The sequence below is a fragment of the Sus scrofa genome, chromosome 17 (assembly GCF_054392235.1).
Source record: "Sus scrofa isolate SSC_HxYL_T2T_F1_AM1 chromosome 17, Sscrofa_HxYL_maternal_Yorkshire_Landrace_v2.0, whole genome shotgun sequence".
Taxonomy (NCBI): domain Eukaryota; kingdom Metazoa; phylum Chordata; class Mammalia; order Artiodactyla; family Suidae; genus Sus; species Sus scrofa.
Window position 1 is genome coordinate 34,176,701 of NC_139399.1, and position 22,242 is coordinate 34,198,942.

The window sequence follows — 22,242 nt, forward strand, 5'->3', positions numbered from 1 at the left end:
GTTTAAAACCTAGCAGTTTAAAGAGTCTGAGGTCATGTAGAGGTTTTAATTGGTCCTTGTGATGAACGAAAGTGTATCCTGTAACTCCCAGTGAACGGCCTGCTGTCCCTTATTTCCCAAGGCCTTTATCCCTCTCCCTCAGCGTGGAGCAGCTTCGTGTTTTTGGCTGATTGCTCTCTTGAGTTATGCTCCTTCCAAGGCCTTGACTTCATCACCGAGAGGCTGCAGCCAGAGTGAGCTGGATCCCTCACTCCTGCGCTGCTCGTTGCACAAGGCATTAAAAACGCATCAACATGGTCATCTGTTCTATTTTTTATGGGCTCTGTCATCGCTTTAATTGGTTGTTGTTAGAACAGATGTTTTAAAAGGAATATTTTGGCAGGACTGTATTTGCTCATTTAATTTCTGATGACATACAGGACATTTATTTCTCGATTTTTTTTTTTTTTTCTTTTTTCTTTTTAAAGAGCTATGGGCCATGGGAGCAGAGCAACCCGTTGGCCCTTTCCAGACCCGGTCCTGGAAAGAGATAATAAGGTTGCTGGGGTGAGCTTTGCTGGGGAAGAGGTTTGCAGGAAGGAAACAAATTTGAAAAGCTAGGCCAGCAGGCGGAAGCTTCTCCATTTACAGTCAACAGGACGTTCCAAATGTCACACCACCTTCCTTGCAAGATGGCTTTTAAGAAGGCAAAAGCCAAGTTACCATTGTTTTAAGATAAGCAAAACTAAAAAGCAAGCAGTCAATTTGTTTAGAGAGAGCTTGTGAACCTGTTAAGTGTTTGCAATGCTGACACCTTAGTAAAGTACCAAACTGACCTCATTTCAGAACTTGGACTTGAGCCCTGGTTCATATGCCATAGCTAAATAACCCATGTATTATTTTTGTTCTTGGAAATGGGGTTTTCATAGAAAAGCTTATCAATACTAACTTAAAAAAAAAGATTTTTTTCCATGTTTGGGCCAAACTGTAATTCCTGAATTGCTGTTTCATAACAATGTTTGTAAAATAATATTGTAACTGTATTTTAAAGAATTTTAGGGAGTCCCCGTTGTGGCTCAGCAGAAATGAATCTGACTAGTATCCATGAGGACACAGGTTCGATCCCTAGCCTTGCTCAGTGGCTGAAGGATCCGGCGTTGCCGTGAGCTTGGTGTAGGTTGCAGACGTGGCTCAGATCCCGTGTTGCTGTGGCTGTGGTGTTGGCCAGTGGCTTCAGCTCCGATTAAACCCCTAGTCTGGGAAACTCTATGTGTCGTGGGTGCTGCCCTTAAAAAAAAAAAAGTTAGATTCAGAAAAAGTCTTTAAGGATAAAGGGACTGTTTAAAGGTTCTATATTCTTTTATACTATTTGAATCATCTTCTCTGCCTTAAAAAAAAATACCGGGGAGATGGGGAAACACCACTGGTTAAACCTAAAGCAGACCCCTGGTGAGTCAGTGTAACATCTTCCATGGACATGGTCATGAAGAAGCCTGTAGGCTGGCAAGATCCTTCTAGTTAATTGATTCATCAGCTGATTTGGGGCTGTATGGTTATGATTATACAGAAAGTGTCTGCTATGGGAAGCCAGGCAGATGCTTCTCAACCCATCATCAGCCTTCCTTGGTGCAGAGGTCTCTTGCTTCTGAGCCAAGAAGTAAGCATCTTCTGTCGCCCACCTGGGTCCTGTCCTATCTTCTTGGCATTGTGGGCACTGAGCTTGGTGCTCATTTGCTACATAGCCAGCACTCAGGGACCGCTTGTCTGATGGAATTGCCAAAGGCTGAACTAATGACCAGGTGTCATCTGTACATAGGGAGCCGCTTGGTGGTGGGGGTCGCCTGGTCTCCACGGTGTTGTTATTTTCTGTGAGTGTTAATTGATAGCAGCTAAGCTGATAAATCTGCCAAGTGTATTCAAGGCCTAAGTTGAAATTCTGAGGTTTTCTTGGATGTTAGTGTGATTTTTTGTTTTTATGTGATGTTTTAAATCATTTGAGAGCAACTGATCAATTTTTTTTTTTTTTGTACTCACCTAAGGACCTTACAGTTAATAAACTATCAAACCTTTCCTGCTGTGAAAAATGCTACAAAGCAAAGGCACATGGTAGAACACGTCTCTGAGTCACATTCGTTTCATGGTTGTTACTCATTTTTATATGTTATTGGGGGAGGGGGTGGGAGGGACTTAATTCTTTGCAGGTTCCCGCTCTTAGGTAATAAAAAGGGAAAGGTCTAGAGTGATGAAAATTATTCTTGTCAAGTTTATGATTCCTGACCTTTACAGAATAATGTCTATTCCAGTTGATGAGGAAAGTGGAAATGGAGTTTCATTGAAATACTGTCGCTTATGATTTTCAAAAGAGCTTTAACTCTTTAAAACCGGGTCACGTCTACATTGACACTAAAAGCCTCACTTTTACAGGAAGGAGAAATGGCATTTCTAGCTCATGCCTGGGGAAGCAAGCAGCATAGAAGTCTTCGATGGCTGAGTGGGACTAGACTATTTTTCAGCCAAGTGTCCTGCCTAAACCATTCTGGTAACATTTATCTGATCATTTTTCTCCATAAAAATATACTCAAAGTGAAATAAAACCTCACATTGAGGTATTTTTCTGTTAAGAATTCACAATTAAAACATTTTGTTATATTCTAATCTGGTAGCATCCATTTCAGAATCACTTTTTCAAAAATATTGGTCATAGGAGTTACCGTTGTGGCACAGTGGTTAACGAACCTGACTAGGAACCATGAGGTTGCGGGTTCGGTCCCTGCCCTTGCTCAGTGGGTTAACGATCCGGCGTTGCCGTGAGCTGTGGTGTAGGTTGCAGACGCGGCTCGGATCCCGAGTTGCTGTGGCTCTGGCGTAGGCTGGCGGCTACAGCTCCGATTCGACCCCTAGCCTGGGAACCTCCATATGCTGCGGGAGTGGCCCAAATAAATAGCAAAAAGACAAAAAAAAAAAAAAATTGGTCATAAAGGGGAGAAGATGCCTAGTTTCTCTTCTTAGTTTACCAAATTAAACTTCTTTACATTTCTCCCTGTATTTGCATCGATCGATTTCTATTTTTCCATGTAGATTTATATCAGAGATAGCTTCTCTCTTTTGGTTTGATTTCCTTTTTTTTTTTTTCCTTCCAGTTTACTGATTTGATGATATACACGGAAACTGTTGCAATTGAGATATTCTGAAGAGTAATCATTTTTTTGGCTTGGAAGCCAGAATTGTCTTCATTTCCAGTGGTTGTTTGCACTGCAGTGTTTAAAGTAACTGACAACCCTGAGATCATTACCAAAAGTTTATGACAAAAAAAGAAAAACAAGGGGTAGGGTGGGAAATGGAAAAAAGGCTGTTTAAATTACAAACTGCTTGTAGCAGTTACATAGGGAGGGCAGTTAACCCAAGTCATTTAAAACATGGTCGTAATTTTGAGAGTTAAAAATAATTTTGCTTTAGAAGAAAGGGCTAAGAACAAAAGTCTAACATCCAGATGGTTAAAAGATCATCAGAGGAGTTGTGCAGCTTGCCCAATTTCTTTTTTTTTTTCTTTTCTTTTCAGGGCCACACCTGAGGCACATGGAAGTTCCCAGGCTAGGGGTTGAATCGGAGCTGCATCTGCAAGCCTACACCACAGCCATGGCAATGCCAGGTCCTTAACCCACTGATCGGGGCCAGGGATTGAACCCTTGTGCATACTACTCAGGTTCTTAACCTGCTGAGCCATAATGGGAACTCCAGTGTGCATAATTTCAAGTGTTACTCTGTGGAAGAGCAATTTTTTTTTTTTTTTTTTTTTTTTTTTTTGTCTTTTCTAGGGCCACACTCAAGGCATATGGAAGTTCCCAGGCTAGGGGTCTAATTGGAGCTATAGTCGCCAGCCTATGCCACAGCCACAGCAACACCAGATCTGAGCCGTGTCTGCGGCCTACACCACAGCTCATGGCAATGCGGATCCTTAACCCCCTGAGCGAGGCCAGGGATTGAACCTGCAGCCTCATGGTTCCTAGTTGGATTTGTTAACCACTGAGCCACGACGGGAACTCCTGGAAGAGCATCTCTACTGTGGGTTTGCCTACAATTTGGGGCCACACATGCGACCTCGTGACCCCAGATTTATTCAGAGCGCTCTTTGTTGACAGGTCAGATGCTGTCTCCCCTGGGGGTGTTGGTACCCTCGCCTGGTGTCCCCTTTATGTAGTGTTCTCCAAGCACTACTGGAAGTTACCTGGCCTTCCAGGTGTCATGGAGGAGCCCTAGACCATGGTGACAAAAACGCATCCTGCCTCTGTTCTAGCAGAGCTCTGGCAGAGCAGTGTGAGTGCCTATACCAACCTCCCCGCAGCCCCTGAGTGAGGACCCCTGGCCCTTGCGGAGCCAAGCCTGCCTGGGTCACGGGCATTGAGCTGGTAAGTCAGACTCTGCGTTAGTTATCTAGGGCCACCAGCAAATCTCTCTCACCTAGGGGATCTACACAGCAATAAACATTTTCCGTGCACTTTCTGTGGGTCAGGAATTTGGGCTGAGTGGCTGAGTGCTTCTCCAGGGATCTCTTGTTAGGTTATAGTCAAGATGCCAGCCGGGTGGGTCCGAGGACCTGCTTCCCACGTGGCCCTTGAGGCTGATGAGCTGGTGCTGGGTTTTGGCTAGAGGCCTCAGCCTGCTGCCTTGTGGACTTTGCCATAGGGCGCTCAGAAGTCCTGCCAACACAATAGCTGGTTTCCCCCAGAGACTTCACCTCCAGAATTATACACTGTCACCTCTGCAGTGTCATGTTGATTATGCAGGTCAATCCCGTGCAGTGTGGCTACACAAGGTCAAAGTTCCTGGAGGCAGGAGTCACTGGGCAGACTTGAAAGATGGCCACACACCACCCCCAGCATCCCTTCCAGTGGGTAAAGTCCATCCTGTCATGCCATCGTGAGCTTAAAGGTGAATGGAATATTCACTGCCTGCGGATTCCATGTGATGAATCCTATTCTGCAGAGCTTGCAGAGGTGGCTGCCTGGGTATAATAGAGGAAAGTCTCATCCTTGCTTGTATGTGATGGAAGCATTTTATTCAAACATCATCCTTTTAAAATCAGTGGCAAGGAGTTCCCGTCGTGGCGCAGTGGTTGACGAATCCGACTAGGAACCATGAGGTTGCGGGTTCGATCCCTGCCCTTGCTCAGTGGGTTAACGATCCGGCGTTGCCGTGAGCTGTGGTGTAGGTTGCAGACGCAGCTCGGATCCCGCGTTGCTGTGGCTCTGGCGTAGGCTGGCGGCTACAGCTCCGACTGGACCCCTATCCTGGGAACCTCCATATGCCGCAGGATCGGCCCAAAGAAATAGCAAAAAAAAAAAAAAAAAAAAAAATCAGTGGCAATACTTAATCTTGTTTTTTTTTTTTTTAAGGGCCATACCCTTGACATATGGAGGTTCCCAGGCTAGGGGTCTAATCGGAGCTACAGCTGCTGGCCTTCACCACAGCCACAGCCATGCAGGATTCAAGCCTTATCTGCAACCCACACCACAGCTCATGGCAACGCTGGATCCTTAACCCACTGGGCAAGGCCAGGGATCAAACCTGCAACCTCATGGTTCCTAGTCGGATTCGTTTCCACTGCGCCGCAATGGGAACTCCACTTTTTTATAAAGAAGAAGATAAAATCACCTTTTAATTCTACCCTTCCTGGTACCAGAATACTTTAGTCTTTTCTCTGTGTAGTACTTCCCCCCATGCCTCTGTACAAATACCCATTTACAGCTATGTGTAAATTAACAAAATGGATATCACATCGTTCTGTTTTATAACCCAGTTTTCCCACTTAGGATATCACGGACATTTTTGCATATCTTCAAGTAATCTTTTCCAGCCTCAGTTTGAATGGGAGCCAATTCTTCTGCTGTCAGCTGCATCCGAGTCTGTTGAGCCGACTTGCTGTCGTTGGACATTTAAGTTATATCCTAGCTTTTCCTCTTAGGGCGGGGCTTTGGTTGAGGTGCATTGTGTCCCAAGTCTTGCTCTGCCCTGGGGTTGATTCTTGGCATAAATTCCCAGACCTGGAATTGCTGGGCGTGGCCCATAGACACACCCAGGGTTTGGTGCTTTTTAATCAAGAGCCCCCTCCATGCTGTCTTGAGCAGGTATCCCTCCCTGAGCTCTGGGCTCTGCACATCACCGTGAAGCTCTGCCAGGTTGTTAGATTGTTAGTTCGAAACATGGAAAAAGAAATTTTGTTTATCTGAAGTATGCTTCACTTACAGAAAAGCGAGTTAATTCCTAATCACCCAGGGAGACTGCATGGATGGAGGTGGTGGGGAAAAGTGGGGAGGAGCCTGGCTCCATGAAAGGAACTGCAGAGCAATTTGAGCAGAAACCTGAGCAGCCTCCCCTGTGAGAAGCTGACGTCTCCACCTTAGATGTAGCTAGAAAATCGGAAAATTGCCTTATATGTTTCATCCCTCGTTTCTTCCTGCCCACCCCAATCCAAGGGTCCTACCGAGCTGAAGAACAGACAAGAGCAGAGAGCACAGCATGGCGTGCCCGTCCCCAGGGTGACAGGTTTAGCTTCAGAGCATGGGGGCCAGCGATGTCCTGCCCCTTTGGCAGCCGGCTTCCGGGATGGTATTTTGGTCCCACCTGCCCTTGTGTCTGTGCTGGTTAACTTGGGCTCAGTGATGGACAGACTTTTGGGTCCCAGCCTGGTGTCCAAGGCCTGTGTATACAGGACAGATTCTGGCTGCCCGTTGACTGATTCTGTCTCAGGCCCCAAAAGGGCAGGAATGGGAAGGCGCTGGGCACTGCCATCTACTCAGCTCCCCGTTCCTGTTTCCTGGCTTCTCTCTTGTTTGTATTCTTACTGATGGCCTCAGCCCTCTCCCAAAAAGGAACGGAAAGAGGCATGTCGTATATTTGGGTGACAAAGTAGTTAATCACTTCTAAATAATGTGCAACTTAAACATTTCTCTTACATGTGCACTTTAAGGGCAAGTAAATATTTTCTTATTTGGGACTTTTGTTTTCTCTGCCTGGATTCAAGAGCTTTATAGTCCTTAACAGCCCATGTGCCCTTACATGGTTTGAGGTTTTGGTGTGCTGTTTCTGCAAACCTAAAGAAAACACACACAGCTTTTTCCATTGAGGAGGTGACAACACGTCTCATTTTTGTGAACTGGAGCCCTGACTTTTGAACCTGTCGCCGAAGCGTCCGTGTTGTTTCTGTGCAGCTCTGATGACTTAGGGACCATTTCAATGAAGCGTTGTTCCTGCTTTGTTTTACTCTCTTGTTTTTCTTTGTGGAACTGTTTCCTGTCATTTCAGAATACTGGACACGGGATGGGGGAGGGCGGCTGAGACTGACTGAGGTGCCTCCGGTGTCCCCCCAGTGCCCGGTGATGGTTGTGGGGAACCTGCCCTGGGGATGCTGTTCAGGGGGGCCCGTGTCCGTGCAGTGCCCTCGTTCACACAGTGCCCCCGTCTGAGCAGTGCCCACGTCCGAGTAGTGCCCAGGCTTTGGGTGTTGCGCCAGTACTGCCCAATGGAGATATTTACTTTCCCAAGCTTCAGAACCTTCTGTAGACACTGGTTGAATTCCCCCACCTCTTGGACACCTGCCTCAATTTTACTGGTGGGGAGGGCAAAGAACTGGGGACCTGAGTCAAATGAGAAAACTAGGGCCCTGACGCCCTCATATTTTCCCTCTTTCCTCATTTTTACTCACCTGTTTTCCAAATACATCTACAGACAAAGGCAAAATTCAGGAGCATTGACTCTACCAGTCTTGAGCAGTAATTTGAGAAATAGTGTTGCTTCTTTTTAAAGATTAAACCTCTACTCTCCACACTAGACACACAAGTGTGACCTTCCTGAAATGCGCAGGGTGAGAGGGAAGAGGGGGGCCTGACTCCACAGCGCCATATCCTTGATGCTCTGGTCCCTTGTGTAGTGAGTGATAAGTGCAGCTTTTCCTGCGATTTTTGAGATGATATGAGAGCCTTATGAGTGGAAATAGGAAAGAAAGGCATCGAAAAGAATTTGAAACTAAGAGGTGCTCAAAACTCAAATGTCCGTAGGGCCAAGATAGGACAGCAAACAAGAAAAGGAAGTGGAGACCACGTGCAGGAGGAATCTGGTGCGGATCCGAGGGGGTCTCAGGAGGGCCTGGGCCCCCCACCTGGCCTGGAGCCTCCTCTTGGCCCACATCTGCAGGTGTGCCACACCCAGTCACCTGGTGGGAGGAAATGGAGCTGATTGTAAGAGGTTTCTAAATGAGGGATGGGCCCTTAACACCTGCACTGGTAATTCAGCTTTACTGCCTGGAACCTCTCCTCTCTTTGGGATGTGCCTCTTCCTAGGTTAACCCCCAACTGCTGCTCACTGGAGGTGTAGTATCTCTCGAGTTCTGATTCTTGCCATTTTCTGCAAACTCAGTCTACTAATACACTTCAAGGAATTTATATATATATATATATATATATATATATATATATTTTTTTTTTTTTTTTTTTTTTTGCCATTTCTTGGGCTGCTCCTGCAGCATATGGAGGTTCCCAGGCTAGGGGTCGAATCAGCTGTAGCTGCCAGCCTATGCCAGAGCCATAGCAACGCAGGATCCGAGCCGTGTCTGCAACCTACACCACAGTTCATGGCAACGCCAGAAGCTTAACCCACTGATCTAGGCCAGGGATTGAACCTGCAACCTCATGGTTCCTAGTCGGATTCGTTAACCACTGAGCCATGACGAGAACTCCAAGGAATTTATATTTTGAAACTTGATTACAGGTGAAGGTCATATTTGTAACTGTGATTGGTTCTGAAAGGAGAGATTGGAAAAGTATTTGAGAAATAAACTTTCAAGGATTACAATGAATATTATCTAAATGCTTGATGTTGAGATGTTGTTCAGGTGAGCTGTTTACCACCCGGGAAGATGGCTTGTACCTCTTTGGTGTCCTATTCATTTTCTGTCTCAGCCTCTCTGGCTCTGCCCCGTCCCCACCTGCATTAGCTCGTCTCTCTGCTCCCCACCCGGGCCCCAGGAGAATTGAGTTCATTTCTTTTTTTTGTTTGTTTTGTTTTTGTTTTTGTCTTTTTGCTATTTCTTTGGGCCGCTCCCGCGGCATATGGAGGTTCCCAGGATAGGGGTCCAATCGGAGCTGTAGCCGCCAGCCTACGCCAGAGCCACAGCAACGCGGGATCCGAGCCACGTCTGCTACCTACACCACAGCTCACGGCAACGCCGGATCGTTAACCCACTGAGCAAGGGCAGGGATCGAACCCTCAACCTCATGGTTCCTAGTCAGATTCATTAACCACTGCACCATGACGGGAACTTCTCATTTCTTTTCAGTATATTTTGGACGTAGAATCAGTAAACTTTTCAGACACAGGTCTTCTCCTCGCTGTGCTGTCCCTCGGCTTTCTAGGAGAGCTCTTTTCTCCATGTTTGGCCCTACCATTTGTAGGACGACTTATGAAGAATGGAAGGAAAAGCTGGCGAGACCCCAGGCTTTATGTCATGGGTGTTCTTTGGATATTAAAGAAATGTCAAATTTGCTCTCAGAGTTGAGCCCATAATGAGCCACATCCTGATCAAAGTCAATCCAAGAGTGAGCCAGGGCCTTATTCCTGATTTTCTTGGAGCCGTACTTTTGAGTTGTGAAAGCATTTCTTGCTTTACCTTCTCTTCAGTTGCATCTGGAAGGGTCTGTTGGCCTGACAACCATTGCTATGGAGATGATACTTGCAGTGGGGCAGTTGCGGTTATCCAGAGCACCAGGTGCCTCTTTGTTCAGGGCGTGGGATGAGGTTCTGATCCACAGCACGTGACAGTGACAGACCTAACCTTGTTCTGTCCTCTCTGATGGTGCTCTGGAATCCATGTGACATGCGTCCCAGCCGTGGTCGTGATTGTAATTGGCCTCTGCAGTCTTTAATTTTCTAAGGCATCTAGAACTCGAGGTTCTTTTTTTGAAGAACAGATATTAAAAATGAGATTTTAAATAATCACCCTCTGATTTATATATAACACTGACCTGTGTAATGGACAGGAGGGAAAATGGATAAACCTCTGTTGGGAACTGACCTAATCAGCCCGGCCATGACATTTAGCTTCTTTTTGGTGGATAATAATCACTGCTGGCACGTTTGAGGTGGAGGAGGGTTAGTTATTCCCCCACAACCTCCCTGCAAGATGAGACACACACAGTCATCAGACCAAATTCTGCTCCACGGGATTGAGAAAGAGGTGCATTAATGGGCAGGCACGAACTAGCTTCTCCACCCGCTCTGTTACCTTGCTGAAGCCCCTGTGCTCAGGCTGGAGCTGCATCTTCTAGACTTAGAGGCAGGAACTCTTAGCTGTAGGTCTGCGTTGGGTTCCTGGGTCTGATTAGGATCCTGATCCGGGACCAGTGTGTGTAGCACCACGCCTGGGACATCTTTCCCAGGCAGAGGTGACACAGGTGGGTCTTATGTTCTGCTAGTGCAGGGTTGGGAGTTTAACTCCAATCGGGAGCCACGTCACAGTTCACAAATACCACTGGTTTCACTGGTTAGAACCCATTTCTAATACCCATTATGCAGATGGACTAATCCCTGCTTTTCTGCTGAATGCCCGCTTCTGACATCCATTGTGTCATAGCAGGCCTGTGGCCAGGGTGTTGTACTGAAGCTCCTGGCTCTGCAGCCTCTGGAATGTGGGTCCTGATTAGACACAGGGTGCCACTTCTGCAGTGTCAGTTCCTGCCAGGCTGTGTGGTCCAGGCCTCAGGGTCTCTGCCCAGGGTAGACAGCAAAGCAACCATGCCACTACTTTCTAGGGCAGAGACTGCTATCTTTCACAGGGTGACCTGGAACACATGGGGGGCCTATACTTCAGGGGAGTCAAAGTATAAAGTGGATCCAGTTCAGAGTGTATGATGGGTTAAACTTGGCAATATCATCTTTAAACGGCTACTTGAATTAGTTGATCACAAGGACAATTTTATACACTATAAAAGTCTTCCAGTTGGTTCCTTATCCCTAAAACCACCATAGAGAGGTTTCTGTTTTGAATGTGTATCAGTAATTTATTGGGTTCACAATAGGTTTTTTTTTTTTTTTTTTTTTTTTCTTTTTCTGGCCACACTCATGGCGTATGGAAGTTCCTGGGCCAGGAATTCAATCCGAGCTGCAGCTGTGACCTGCACCCACTGTGCTGGGCTGGGGATCAAACCTGCACCACCACAGAGACAATGCTGGATCCTTAACCTGTTGTGCCAAGGCGGGAACTCCTAATAATGGTTTTTAATCATTCTTTCTATAAAGTTGACAAAAGCCAGCTGCAAGAAATAAGCATTCTCTTCTCTATCCCAGTGATGTTTCTTTAGGTCTGGCGAGTGATGAGTGGCTAAGAGGTCCTGAGTGCGGAACCATGCATGTCACACAGGGGCCTCCTGATGGGATGGGGGTCTGTGATCTCTGGTCAGATGCCAGCTGGCCATGCTGAGCTTTTGGTTTGGGACATCTTATAAGCAATCAGATTCATTTGCAATCTGGTTTGCTTGCAAGGTGTGGAATAATTTTAAGCTTACAGGCAGCCATCAGGCGAGGCCCTTTACAGACACTTTTACGGCCAGATGTCATCTACTTGAGCCTCATTAATTTGCCTGGATTGCACATACTGTGTAGGTTTACTGCCCTGGGAATTTTAAGGGGTCTGTAAAGAGGGTCTCTGTTTCTGGAGGAAGGTGTTTTACTGTGAGTTTTTCAATATGGAAATGAAATTCCATATTGCCTAGAGAAGAACAAGGGTGGAATTAGAGCGGGCTTCTTGTCAGAAACCACACAAGCAAGAAGAGAATAGAGGGGAGGAAACGCCGCCCATCCAGAATTCCGCATGCAGTGAAGTTCACCAGTGAAGGAGAAATAAAGGTCACTCTCCTTCACCGGTGGAGGAGAAACAAAGACTTGCTCAGACAAACTAAAAGAAGTGTGACGGTACCTGCCAGGGGCTCCCACCCAAGGAAGTTTGCTTTCCCTATGCATCCAGGGCTTGTCCTGCGGGTCAGCTGTGCAGGCACACAGTCCCTGCACGGCCCCAGAGGCTCCCGGTGTTCCCCACACGTCACTTGGTCAGTGTAAACTCTCCGGGCGCTCACAGAGTGACACAGGCCTCAGGCTGGCAGATGCTGTCATCATGCAGACGGTTCCAAGGGCCCAGCTCCTAGGATCTGCCCCATTAGTCCTAAAAATGGGCCTTTCTGGGGCCTATGCAGGCCTTGAGCAGCCCAGGCTGCACACCTTGTAATATTCTGTCAGAGGCCAGGCATTGATGAGGGTGTGAGACCCTAGGAAAGTCAATCTTTAGTGTGAGAACTGATGGTCATGTGATTCGAGCTGGGCTTTGTTCAGCCGGTGCTGTGGCTGGAGGTGCCTGAGGCTCCTGGTCGTCTGGCACTTTCATGGTCTCCCCTCTTACTCTGGGCTGTGCAGCCCCCCTCCTCAGAGAAGGTCAACCTTCCAGTTTTGGGGCTGTGAGTCCTCGTTGTCCCCTGGAGCCCTGTGCCACAGGGTGGGAGGTGGTAAGGAGCAGTCTGCCTGTGAACTTTAGTCCCTTGGCGGCAGCAGCTCCAATTCAACCCCTAGCCTAGGAACTTCCATGTGTCAAAGGTACGGCCCTAAAGAGGAAAACCGAAAAACTTGACAAGAAAATACAACAGACATCTAGAAAGCAAATTATCCTTGGTAATAAAATTCGTGGTCAAAGCACAAAAATTGGAAAAAAGAAAAAGGTTCTTTTTTCTCACTTAGGGAGCCTGGAGGGGCTAGAATGGGAGGAGTCCCCCTTTCCAAGTGACCTAAGGCTCTGTCAAGTCCGCTTTCTGGGAGGCGAGGCTTTGCCAGGGCTTGGTCCTTCAGCTCCTGGGGGTCAGGTGCACAGGAGCGCAGGTCCTATGCTATGGCCCCAGGAGTCTCTCTCTCACGGTCCACACCCTGTCTCCAGAAGCTAGCTGGCATTTCCCATTGAAATGTTCCTACCAGTTCATGGCTCCCTCGGCTCCTGTGCCGCTAAGCCAACCTTGCTGCGTCTGTCCACACACCTGTCTTTCCTTCTTGCGGGTGGTGGTTACTCTGCCAGCTTGGTCCTCTGATGGGTCACTGACGGCTTTTGCTGTCAGTGTTCAGTTTGTCCCGCTTTCTCTTGTGAGGACAGGAGTGATGACTCCCAAGGACTTTACGTGTTGGAGCTGAAGCTGGAAGCCTTTCCGAGCTGGTCCCCACGGAGTCACCCACAGCTTTGACAAGAGGCTCCTGGGAAGATGAGGGAGGCCGGATGGAGGTCAGCTGTTGGCTGGGGTCAGTCCCCCACATGCAGTGAAGGCGGGGAAGGATGGGTGGGGCTGAAGGAGCCTGAAGCTGGGCAGTAACCCTGAGTCGAGGGCTCTTCCCAGGCATGACCACAGCCAGGTCTGTTCTTGCGAAGATGTGTCAACTGGGCTGCAGAAGGGGTGTGTGTGACGGTGGCTCTGCTTCCATCTCTGGCCACGGGTGACTGCGCGATGGTTGCAAGGACAGAGGTGCTGGGAAGGAGAAGAGGCTTTGGCCGTCCTGGGCAGGGTGGATGCTCCACCCTCAGTGGCCCCCTCCTCAGACACCTGGATGGCAATCTCCCGTTGTGGTTGCCGAGTGCCCACCTCCGTTCAGTTACCAAATGCAGGGAATGAAGAAACAGGACACTTCATACTTAGTGCTGTGCTTTGGCTTTTCACAAAGCTCAACGTGAGCTTGCGCTTTGATGCGGCATCACAGATGATGGGGAGAGAGACGGCAATGCAGCAGGAGCATGGGGCAGCGACCCTGAGATGGGAAGGTGAGGGTGTGGGAGCCGCCAGAGGGCTTCTCCCTGGTCTGCACTGAGCCACCAGGAGACGTCCGGGCCGAGCACATACAGCTTAGGGCAAGTTGCTGCTGCGCTTGTAGGCTCTTGTTTGGCTGTTTCCCAGTGTGACTTCCTTTCCTGGGGCCTCACTTTTGCCACCTGGGTCTGCCCTGCCCAGTGAAGTGTCTCCTGTGTTTGCTTCAGACTCTGTCTCCTGGAGGACCCAGATGGAGACACTTATTTGCATGTATAAATTATATATTATTTATCTGTATTGTGATAACAGAGTATACACATGGTTTGTGCTCTGTTTTCAAAGTTATTTCATAGACATTTCCCCATTTTAATGATTCCTCTTTGTCATGATTGTAAAGGGCTGTAGAGTATTCCATGAAGTGAATATATCAACCTAAAAAAAACCAATCTCCTATTGTTGGGTATTTAGTTGTTTCCTGTTATTTATGTATTTTTTTGACAAATGCTGTCTTGTATGTCTTTGTAGATTTATTTTTGCATATACTTCTGGCACTTTCTGAAGGATAAATTTCTAGAAGTGGAATTTTTATTTTATTTTCTTATATATTTTGTTAAATATTACCAGTTAGCCCTCAGAAAGTGTATAATTTACATTTCTTTTTTTTTTTTTTTTTTTGTCTTTATAGGGCTGCACTTGGAGCATATGGAAGTTCCCAGGTAGGGGTCAAATCAGAGCTGTAGCTGCCAGCCTATATCACAGCCACAGCAACACCAGAACCAGGCCGCATCTGTGACCTACGCCACAGCTCACGGCAATGCTGGATCCTTTAAGCCACTGAATGAGGCCAGGGATCGAACCCATTCTATGGATCCTAGTTGGATTTGTTACCACTGAGTCATGATGGGATCTCCTATAATTTACATTCCTAACATTAGTGTATTCTTGCCAATATTGTGTATGCTTTTAATATTTTTGTCAATTTTGTGGGTGATAAGTGATCTGGGTGTAATTTATATATTACATGTGAAGTTGAATCTTTTAAAATACATTTAACTGTCTTTATTTTGTGCATGTGCGAATTATCTGCTCCTTCTGTCTTCTTTTTTTAAATCCAAGGGTCCTTTTCCCTCTTGTTTTTGTCTGGTCTTTTCGCCAGCACATCCTTCTGTGCAGGAGACGGTGTCCTGGGCCCACCTATAGACTACGTTAGAGGTGGAAGTTGACTCTCTCAGTCTTTCTGCTGATCCTTATTCAGCACCTGCTCTGTGCCAGGTGCTTCTAGACACTGGGATGTGGCAGTAAACAAGATATGCGCTGAGCCTGTGTTATGCATGGTATGTTGGGGGGTGTCTGTGAAGCCCTGGGAAACAGTGGATGTAGACAAGTGTGTCAGATGGTGGTGAATGCGGGGAAGGACAAGGAAGGCTGTGAGGATGCGGAGTTCCTGGTGGGCCGCATTTCTAGGGAACTATGTGCATCAAGGCCCAAGGGAAGGAGGAGCCACTTGGAGGTCTTGGGAAAGGCCTTTCAGGCAGAGGGAGCAGCCTGTGTGGGTTCCAGAGAGGGCCAGCGCTGGGTGAGTTGGAGAACCAGCCAGAAAAAAGTGTGGCCAGCATGGTACATGGGGTGTGAGGGTGGTGGTACTGGTGGGAAGCAGGTGAGGGGGCGTAGGACGCGGGGATAGAAGGCCCTACGTCCAGACTGCTTTAGAATTTAGGAATATGGATTGCAGAAGGCTCTTCTGATAAAGAAGCAAGCACTTCCCGGTGCTGCTAACCTGGGTCAGACTCAGTGAGACAGAGAAGGAAAAGGAGGTGCATGTTTGTAGGAAGCATATGTCGTGTTTTGAATGATGGGTTCGCGGTCTTTTGACAGTAATGAAGAAGGCAGTTTTCTAGAATTTGAGAGAACTTGTTTGCAGAAGGCTGTTTAATCTTGATCTGTAAGCAAGATGTCAGGACCTCACCTTCTCCTACTTCTGAGGTAGTTCAGTCAGTCGTTCCTTTGTTTTTATGGCTGCACCAGGGGCATATGGAAGGACCCAGGCCAGGGATTGAATCCGAGCTGCAGCTGCGGCCACACTGGTCCTTTTTTTTTTTTTTTTTGGTCTTTTTAGGGCTGTACTCGCAGCATGTGGAATTCCCAGGCTAGGGGTCGAATTGGAGCTACAGCTGCCGGCCTAAACTACAGCCACAGAGACACCAGATCTGAGCCACATCTATATGACCTGTGTTGTAGCTTGTGGCAATGCCAGATCCTTAACCTACTGAGCAAGGTCAGGGATCAAACACGCATCCTCCCAGACACTATGTTGGGTTTTTAACCCACTGAACCAAAATAGGAACTCCATGAATGCTATTTTTGTTGTCTGTTTTCATTCTATTTCCCAGTGTTTGGTTTTCTAACTATGGTGCATTCACAGAAATTCCCTGAGCAAAGATTTCCTTCTTGAGGAAGTGGTGCTGAGTCGGGCACTGTCCTGGAAAGCTCGGAGGTCCTGGCTCTCACTTGCCCTTGAAGGGGGGTGGGGAGGGAAGGAGGAAGGTAGAGCAGCAGTTGGAGCCAGCATCTCAGCCCGGGGGGGATGACCGAACGAGAAATCAAAAATTCAGAACCCTCTGAAAGCATTGCAGACCATTATGGGATTTGAAATTAGAAACATTGTGTGCATTTTTAATATTCTGCTAGGAAAAGGACCGTGGCACATCAATGTTTAATGCAGGGACCATAATAGAGAGCCGAGTAGCTCTCCGTGGCCCTATGGGTTCCAGCCTTGTCCAGAAGAAAGAAGTGTCGGGTTCTATTTTAGGCCTGTCTTTGGAACCTGGATTCTACTGTGGAATGAGAGCCCTAAGGTCTGACTTGTCTTTTCTCACCTCTCTGAGTGGGTACTTTTGATACAAGAAAAATGGTTTGCTCCGTGTTATCCATCCCTCCCCCTTCTATATATGTCATGTGCAATTTTCAGGGGTTATACGCAGTTTGGAAACTATACGTTCTTTTACCAGTTTTCTCTCTAGATGTTTGTAGAATCAGCTGTAGGCTTCTTTTTTGTTGTTGTTGTTGTTTTTTGTTTTGTTTTTAGGGCTACACCTGTGGCATATGGAGGTTCCCAGGCTAGGGGTGGAATTGGAGCTACAGCTGCCGGCCTACCCCACAGCCACAGCAACACGGGATCCAGGCTGCGTCTGTGGCCTATACCACAGCTCATGGCAATGCCAGATCCCCAACCCACTTAGCGCGGCCAGGGATCGAACCTGCATCCTTCTGTATACTAGTCAGATTTGTTTCCGCTGTGCCACAACGGGAACTCCCATAGGCTTCTTTAGGGTATTTCTAATAGGGACAGAAAAAGGGAATGGAATACTTATTAGCCTTTTTTCTCCCGTTGTTAGCATTTATTTGAGCAGTGATGCAACTGAGCTTTTCAATTGCTTGTGGATCAGCATGTCCCTCTATCACTAGGGAGGTTTATTTGGACGGTAGGGGGTGGGGGGCATCAAGAGAGCAGGGGGGATATTAATCACTAATATTGTTTGGAATTACCAGCGCGTGTTGACTGTAAAAACTTTTAGTTGGTTTTACTATTGTTTTAGAACTAGCTAGACCAGCACTGTCCAATAGAGTTTTCTGTGATGTTGGGATTGTTTTTATTTTGCATCTGAGCTGTCAAGTGCATTAGCCACTAGCCACTTCCAATGTGGCCAGTGTGATTGTGGAACTTTTTTTGGGGGGGGTACCAAATTCCTTTATTTGAAGGAATGGTACTAAGGAAAGAACTGAAGTAGATGTTTTGGCAGGACTTACAGAAAAGGTGAAGGTAACCCGAACATGCATGTACTGCTTTGGTGACCAGGGAAGTCACCCCCCCAACCCCCCTGTGGCTCTGGGAAGCCAGCCTAAGGCTTAGCTCTCCCTGCTCCCCAGGGTGTGCCTTGTTGAAAAGAAGCTCTGCAGGGCCATTCTCGGGGGGCCCCCATCCTGTGCAAGTTGGTAATGTGGTCACCCAAATCTTTGATGGATTTCGCCTGCTCATCCAGGTAATGTGTCTCAATGAAGTCACACGAATGGGGGTCATTTCTGTCAGTGGCCCATTTTTGCAGTTCCAGTAGCGACTGATTGACGTTTTTTCCCAAGTGCAGCGCACGTTCCATTGCATCAGCCCATTCTCCCAGTCGTCACGGTCTGGTTTCTTGATATCCTGCAGAAAGATTCAGCCACCTCATTGGTTCTGCAGCTTCATCAGTTTCTCAGCACGTTCCCTCTCTCCTCAGGAGATTGATGAAGAAAGTACTTGGCAAAGTTCTTTAAAGCCACATCATCACTGTCAAAATAGTATGACATGGACAGGTAGACCTAGGAGGCATGGGGCTCTAGGCTGGTCTGGCAGTTGATGGCTGCCTCCGAGTCCTGGTGGTAGTTCTGGCGCACCTGCGAGGAGCATGAGGTCGTCATAGTGGGAGGCTGAGGAGAGGTGGTGGCAGCAGCAGTGGCTGCATGGGAGCAGTGGCCTTGGGGTGGTCCGAGGGCTCTGGGAAGAGGTGGCGAGGGCTGGCTCTGAGCGGCTGGCCGCGGTGGGTGACCATTGCCAAGTTCCAGCAGTGCTTGGACAGGAGACCACAGCGACTCTCCATGAAGAATGTGGCCTGGTTGTGGAACTTAACATTTAATTTTAATAAGTTTAAACTGAAATAGCCCCGTGTGGCCAGTGGTCACCCTGTCGGATGGTGCAGGGCTGGACAGTGCCCGCCTGGTTGCCTGCCTCAACTGGGTCACCTTCACCCTCAGCCCCGATGCCTGGAGAACCTCACACCGGGTAGAACATCAAGCTGGCTCTCAGGCTGCTGCTCGCTTTTTGGTGTCAGCGCCATGAATAGAAGGCAGATGGCAGAAGGCAGGCAAGCGGTGCCCGTGTCACACATTACCACCTTGCTTGTGGCATATGGTGCAGTGCTAAGGGTAAAAAGCATACTTTAATTGAGTGCCTACTGTGTACCGAAGATGAGGGTGTCCTACGCAGACTCTGCCCTCCTCCTTAGTTTATTCTGCACTTAGTGTGCACCTTGGCTGAATGGAAGTTCCACTCTTTCCCATGTGATTAGATGGTAAGGTGACACCTGAGACAAAGAGTTTGATGTTTGCAGATTGGATGCTTGGTCTGTCGGTGATGGGGGAGTGAGATGGCTTCTGATTTCTTAGGGGAAGGTCTCTGGCCTGTGGCATGTTGGTATTTATATCTGTAGCAGACTCTCTGTATCTTTGCCTCCTGTGGTCATTTTCTAGTGGGAATGGCATGCATCTGGGGCGTCTGGGCTGTGGAGGAGGAGGTCCCCTCCCACACCTTGATCACAGAGCTGCCTGCCAGTAGGTAGGATCGTGTAGGGCAAAGGACAGGTGCTCTGCAAGCCACTGATCTGGTCGTCTGCGAGGTCAGTGGCCGAAAGGGACGTCCTGGAGGCTGGGTCCTCAGGCTGGAGGGAGGAGGAGCCCCCTCGAATGTCTCGAAGAGGGAACGGTGGCTCTGACCTGGGTTCTTACCAGCTGACACTTAGTGGGGAAATTAACGCTTACTTTTATAAAAATCATCCCCATAGTCTTCCTGCCGAAGGATAGAGCTTCGTATGAATTAATCAACACTCTTCTTAAAATACCTCATACCTTGAACTCTTCTAATTTGATATGTGCTGCTTGTACATTTGAACATCTTCTGGAAACATGACGTGGATATAGATTCATCTTTTCTGCTTTCAGTTGACACCTGAGTAACCATGACTCACATTTTTTTTTAAAGATTTTTATTTTTTCTATGATACAGATTTTTTGGTAACTGGTGAATTTGGTAACAGAATTATTCTTTGCTTTGCTTTTGACCTTTTATGATTCTTTCCTCTGGTAGTTGGGGGTGGTTAGAAAGGAAGGCGCTGTTTGTTCTCAAGACTCATAACCATGAAAGAAATCACTGAGAAAGTGATCAGTGAGTAAGGTTGTTGTTTTCTACCAGCTTTTGTCCAAAAACTGTGTCTTCAGCACACACCATGCTTACCTGATTCAATTAGCGCCTCTTTTTTCTCCTTAACCAAACACCTGGAAAGTACTGGCCTTCATACCCACCGTGTGTTCGGTGTCAGTGTGCTGCTCACCAGGTGTGGACCCGGGCGAGGTGTCTCCCGGAGCAGAGATCTCCAGCATCTCAGAAAGGCACAGTGCAGTGTTAGAACACGATGGGTGAGGGCCAGCGGGTCAGGCACCAGCCGCATCCCCCCCGGAGGTTTAAATTCATGAAAATTAAAAAAAACAAAAACAAAAAAAAACAACTTTCCTTTTCATGGCTGAGGTGTATTCCATCCCCCTATTTCCCACCTTCTTTATCCTTTCATCTGGCAGTAGGCACTTAGGTTTCTTCCTGATCTTCGCTGTTGTAAATGATGTTTAGGTGAACATGGGGGTGCAGGTATCTTTTGGAGTTGTTTTTGTATTCTCTGGATAAATACTCAGAAGTGGGATGGCTGGATCATATCGAAGTGCTCTTCCTCATTTTTTGAGCAATCTCCTTACTGTTTTCCATCGTAGTGGTGAATATGCTGTCTGGTATGTTAAAGAAGAAATAGGTTGTGTACATGAAAGAAACATCTCTCATGTTATAAACCATGTTACTTCAGTTTAAAAAAATAAAGTAACATGAGGATGGTAATACATGGATGTTTTTCCTCTTAGTCCCACCAGCCGCATTTCAAGTGCTCAGTGGCCATGTGAGTCTAGCAGCTGCCGAGTTCATGCAAATTAGGACGTTTCTGCCGCACAGAGAGTCCTGTTGGGCAGCGCTGTGGAGCCCGTTTTTGGAATGAGCTGTGTTTATCCAGTCGGCAGGTACTGCTGAGCATCTCCTTGTCAGGCCCTATCCTGACCACAGGGACCAGTCGCGAGTACAGGACAGGCCTGGCACTCACAGAGCCACCCTCGCCCTGAGGGACACGGTTCAAGAGGCTAAGCCAGACATGCCCACGTGGTGAACCTCAGGACCTCGGTGCCCACTGCTCGCTGGGGCCACAGGCAGTTCGGGGGACTGTCCCTCTTCTCTGCAGGGAAGGAAGATCATTAAATAGCGTGTTTTACAAAAGGGAAGAACAGTTAGTGCAAAGAAGTCCAGCCCTGGGCACGCCTCGTCCTTAATCTCCCAAGCTCTCTGAGCCCTATTTTCTCCCATTTTAATAGTAGGGCTTTTAGTACCTGTTTCACGGAGCAGTGGTGAAGGTTCAGAGAGAAGAGGTGTTTATAAAACCCAGCGCTCAGCACTCAGCATTAAACTCAAGACGGCTACTGCGCTAATCTCTTCCATCATAGAAACGTCTTAGAAGCTCAAAAAGTAACTTGAGCTGGAGGCGGGGGTTGGGAAGGCCCTTTCCTTGAACAGGCACAGCAGGGTCAGGAGCAGCTGCCTTGCACCTTCCCTGTTTGCGGGGGGTGGTAGGGTGCTGCGCTGAGTGAGGCCCCTGGTGTAAACGGATTGCTCTGCAGACCCGTTCTGCTCGTGTTTTAGTAGATGATTGTTTCTACCCAGGCTCCCCCAGCCTCTGTGTAAAGAGCACATCTTCCCTCGCGAGCCTTTCTTAGAATTCTCCAGGGTGAGCAGAAAACCTGGGCGTCCCTTCCGACCCTGTGTGTCACCAGCGCCCAGGACTGCGAGTGTTTGAGCAAGTCAGGTCACCTGCTGGGCAGCCTCATCCTAGGGGTCGGGAAAGATGAGATGACGTCTGCATTTCCTCGTCTTTCTCCCCAGATCATGTCTGGTCTTCCCACCCCTTCAGGTTGTGCCGACCCCGGGGCCCAGGCTCGATGGATGTGACTGAAATGCCCTTCAGTGAGGACATTCTTGGGAGGGGGTAACATGTCCCAGCAGTCGAGAAAGAGTTACCATGCTCGTGGGTGAGCTGTACCTTTTGTATTGCTTTTAAATGATTAAACAACATTACAAGAAAACACTGAATACAGGAAACCCATTTGCTCCTCTTAAGGCAAATGGGATCGAACCCACATCCTTATGGATCCTAGTCGGGTTCGTTAACTGCTGAGCCATGAAGGGAGCGCCTTAATTTTTTCTTTATATTCTTGCCCAGATATTCACATAACCTTTATTTTGATGTAATCATTGTGGATTTCTTTCAACTAAAGCTTTTCTTAAATATCTTCTGTGAGAGTAACTAATTTTCATGTTTATCATTTTTATGTTGTATATTAGTTATTAAATCAGTTTACTGTACTTACCAACTTTATGGCTAGACACCTAGGTTATTTTGAATTTTTTAACAATTGTAGATAATTCCAAAGTGGCCGTCTTTATTCTGATAATGTTTTCCTTTGATGTAAGAGGAATTGTAAGAAATGAACGTGAAGGGAGTTCCTGTTGTGGCTTAGTGGTAACGAACCCAACTAGTATCTGTGAGGA

General features: G+C 47.5%; 1 protein-coding gene and 1 pseudogene across 5 annotated transcripts in view; one reads left to right on the forward strand and one right to left on the reverse strand.

Annotated features, from left to right (window-relative positions):
- Positions 1-22,242, forward strand: part of DTD1 (D-aminoacyl-tRNA deacylase 1) — a 134,600-nt gene that overhangs the window by 61,623 nt on the left and 50,735 nt on the right. The window lies entirely within an intron of this gene.
- LOC106506615 (ferritin heavy chain pseudogene) lies at positions 13,301-18,269 on the reverse strand (annotated as a pseudogene).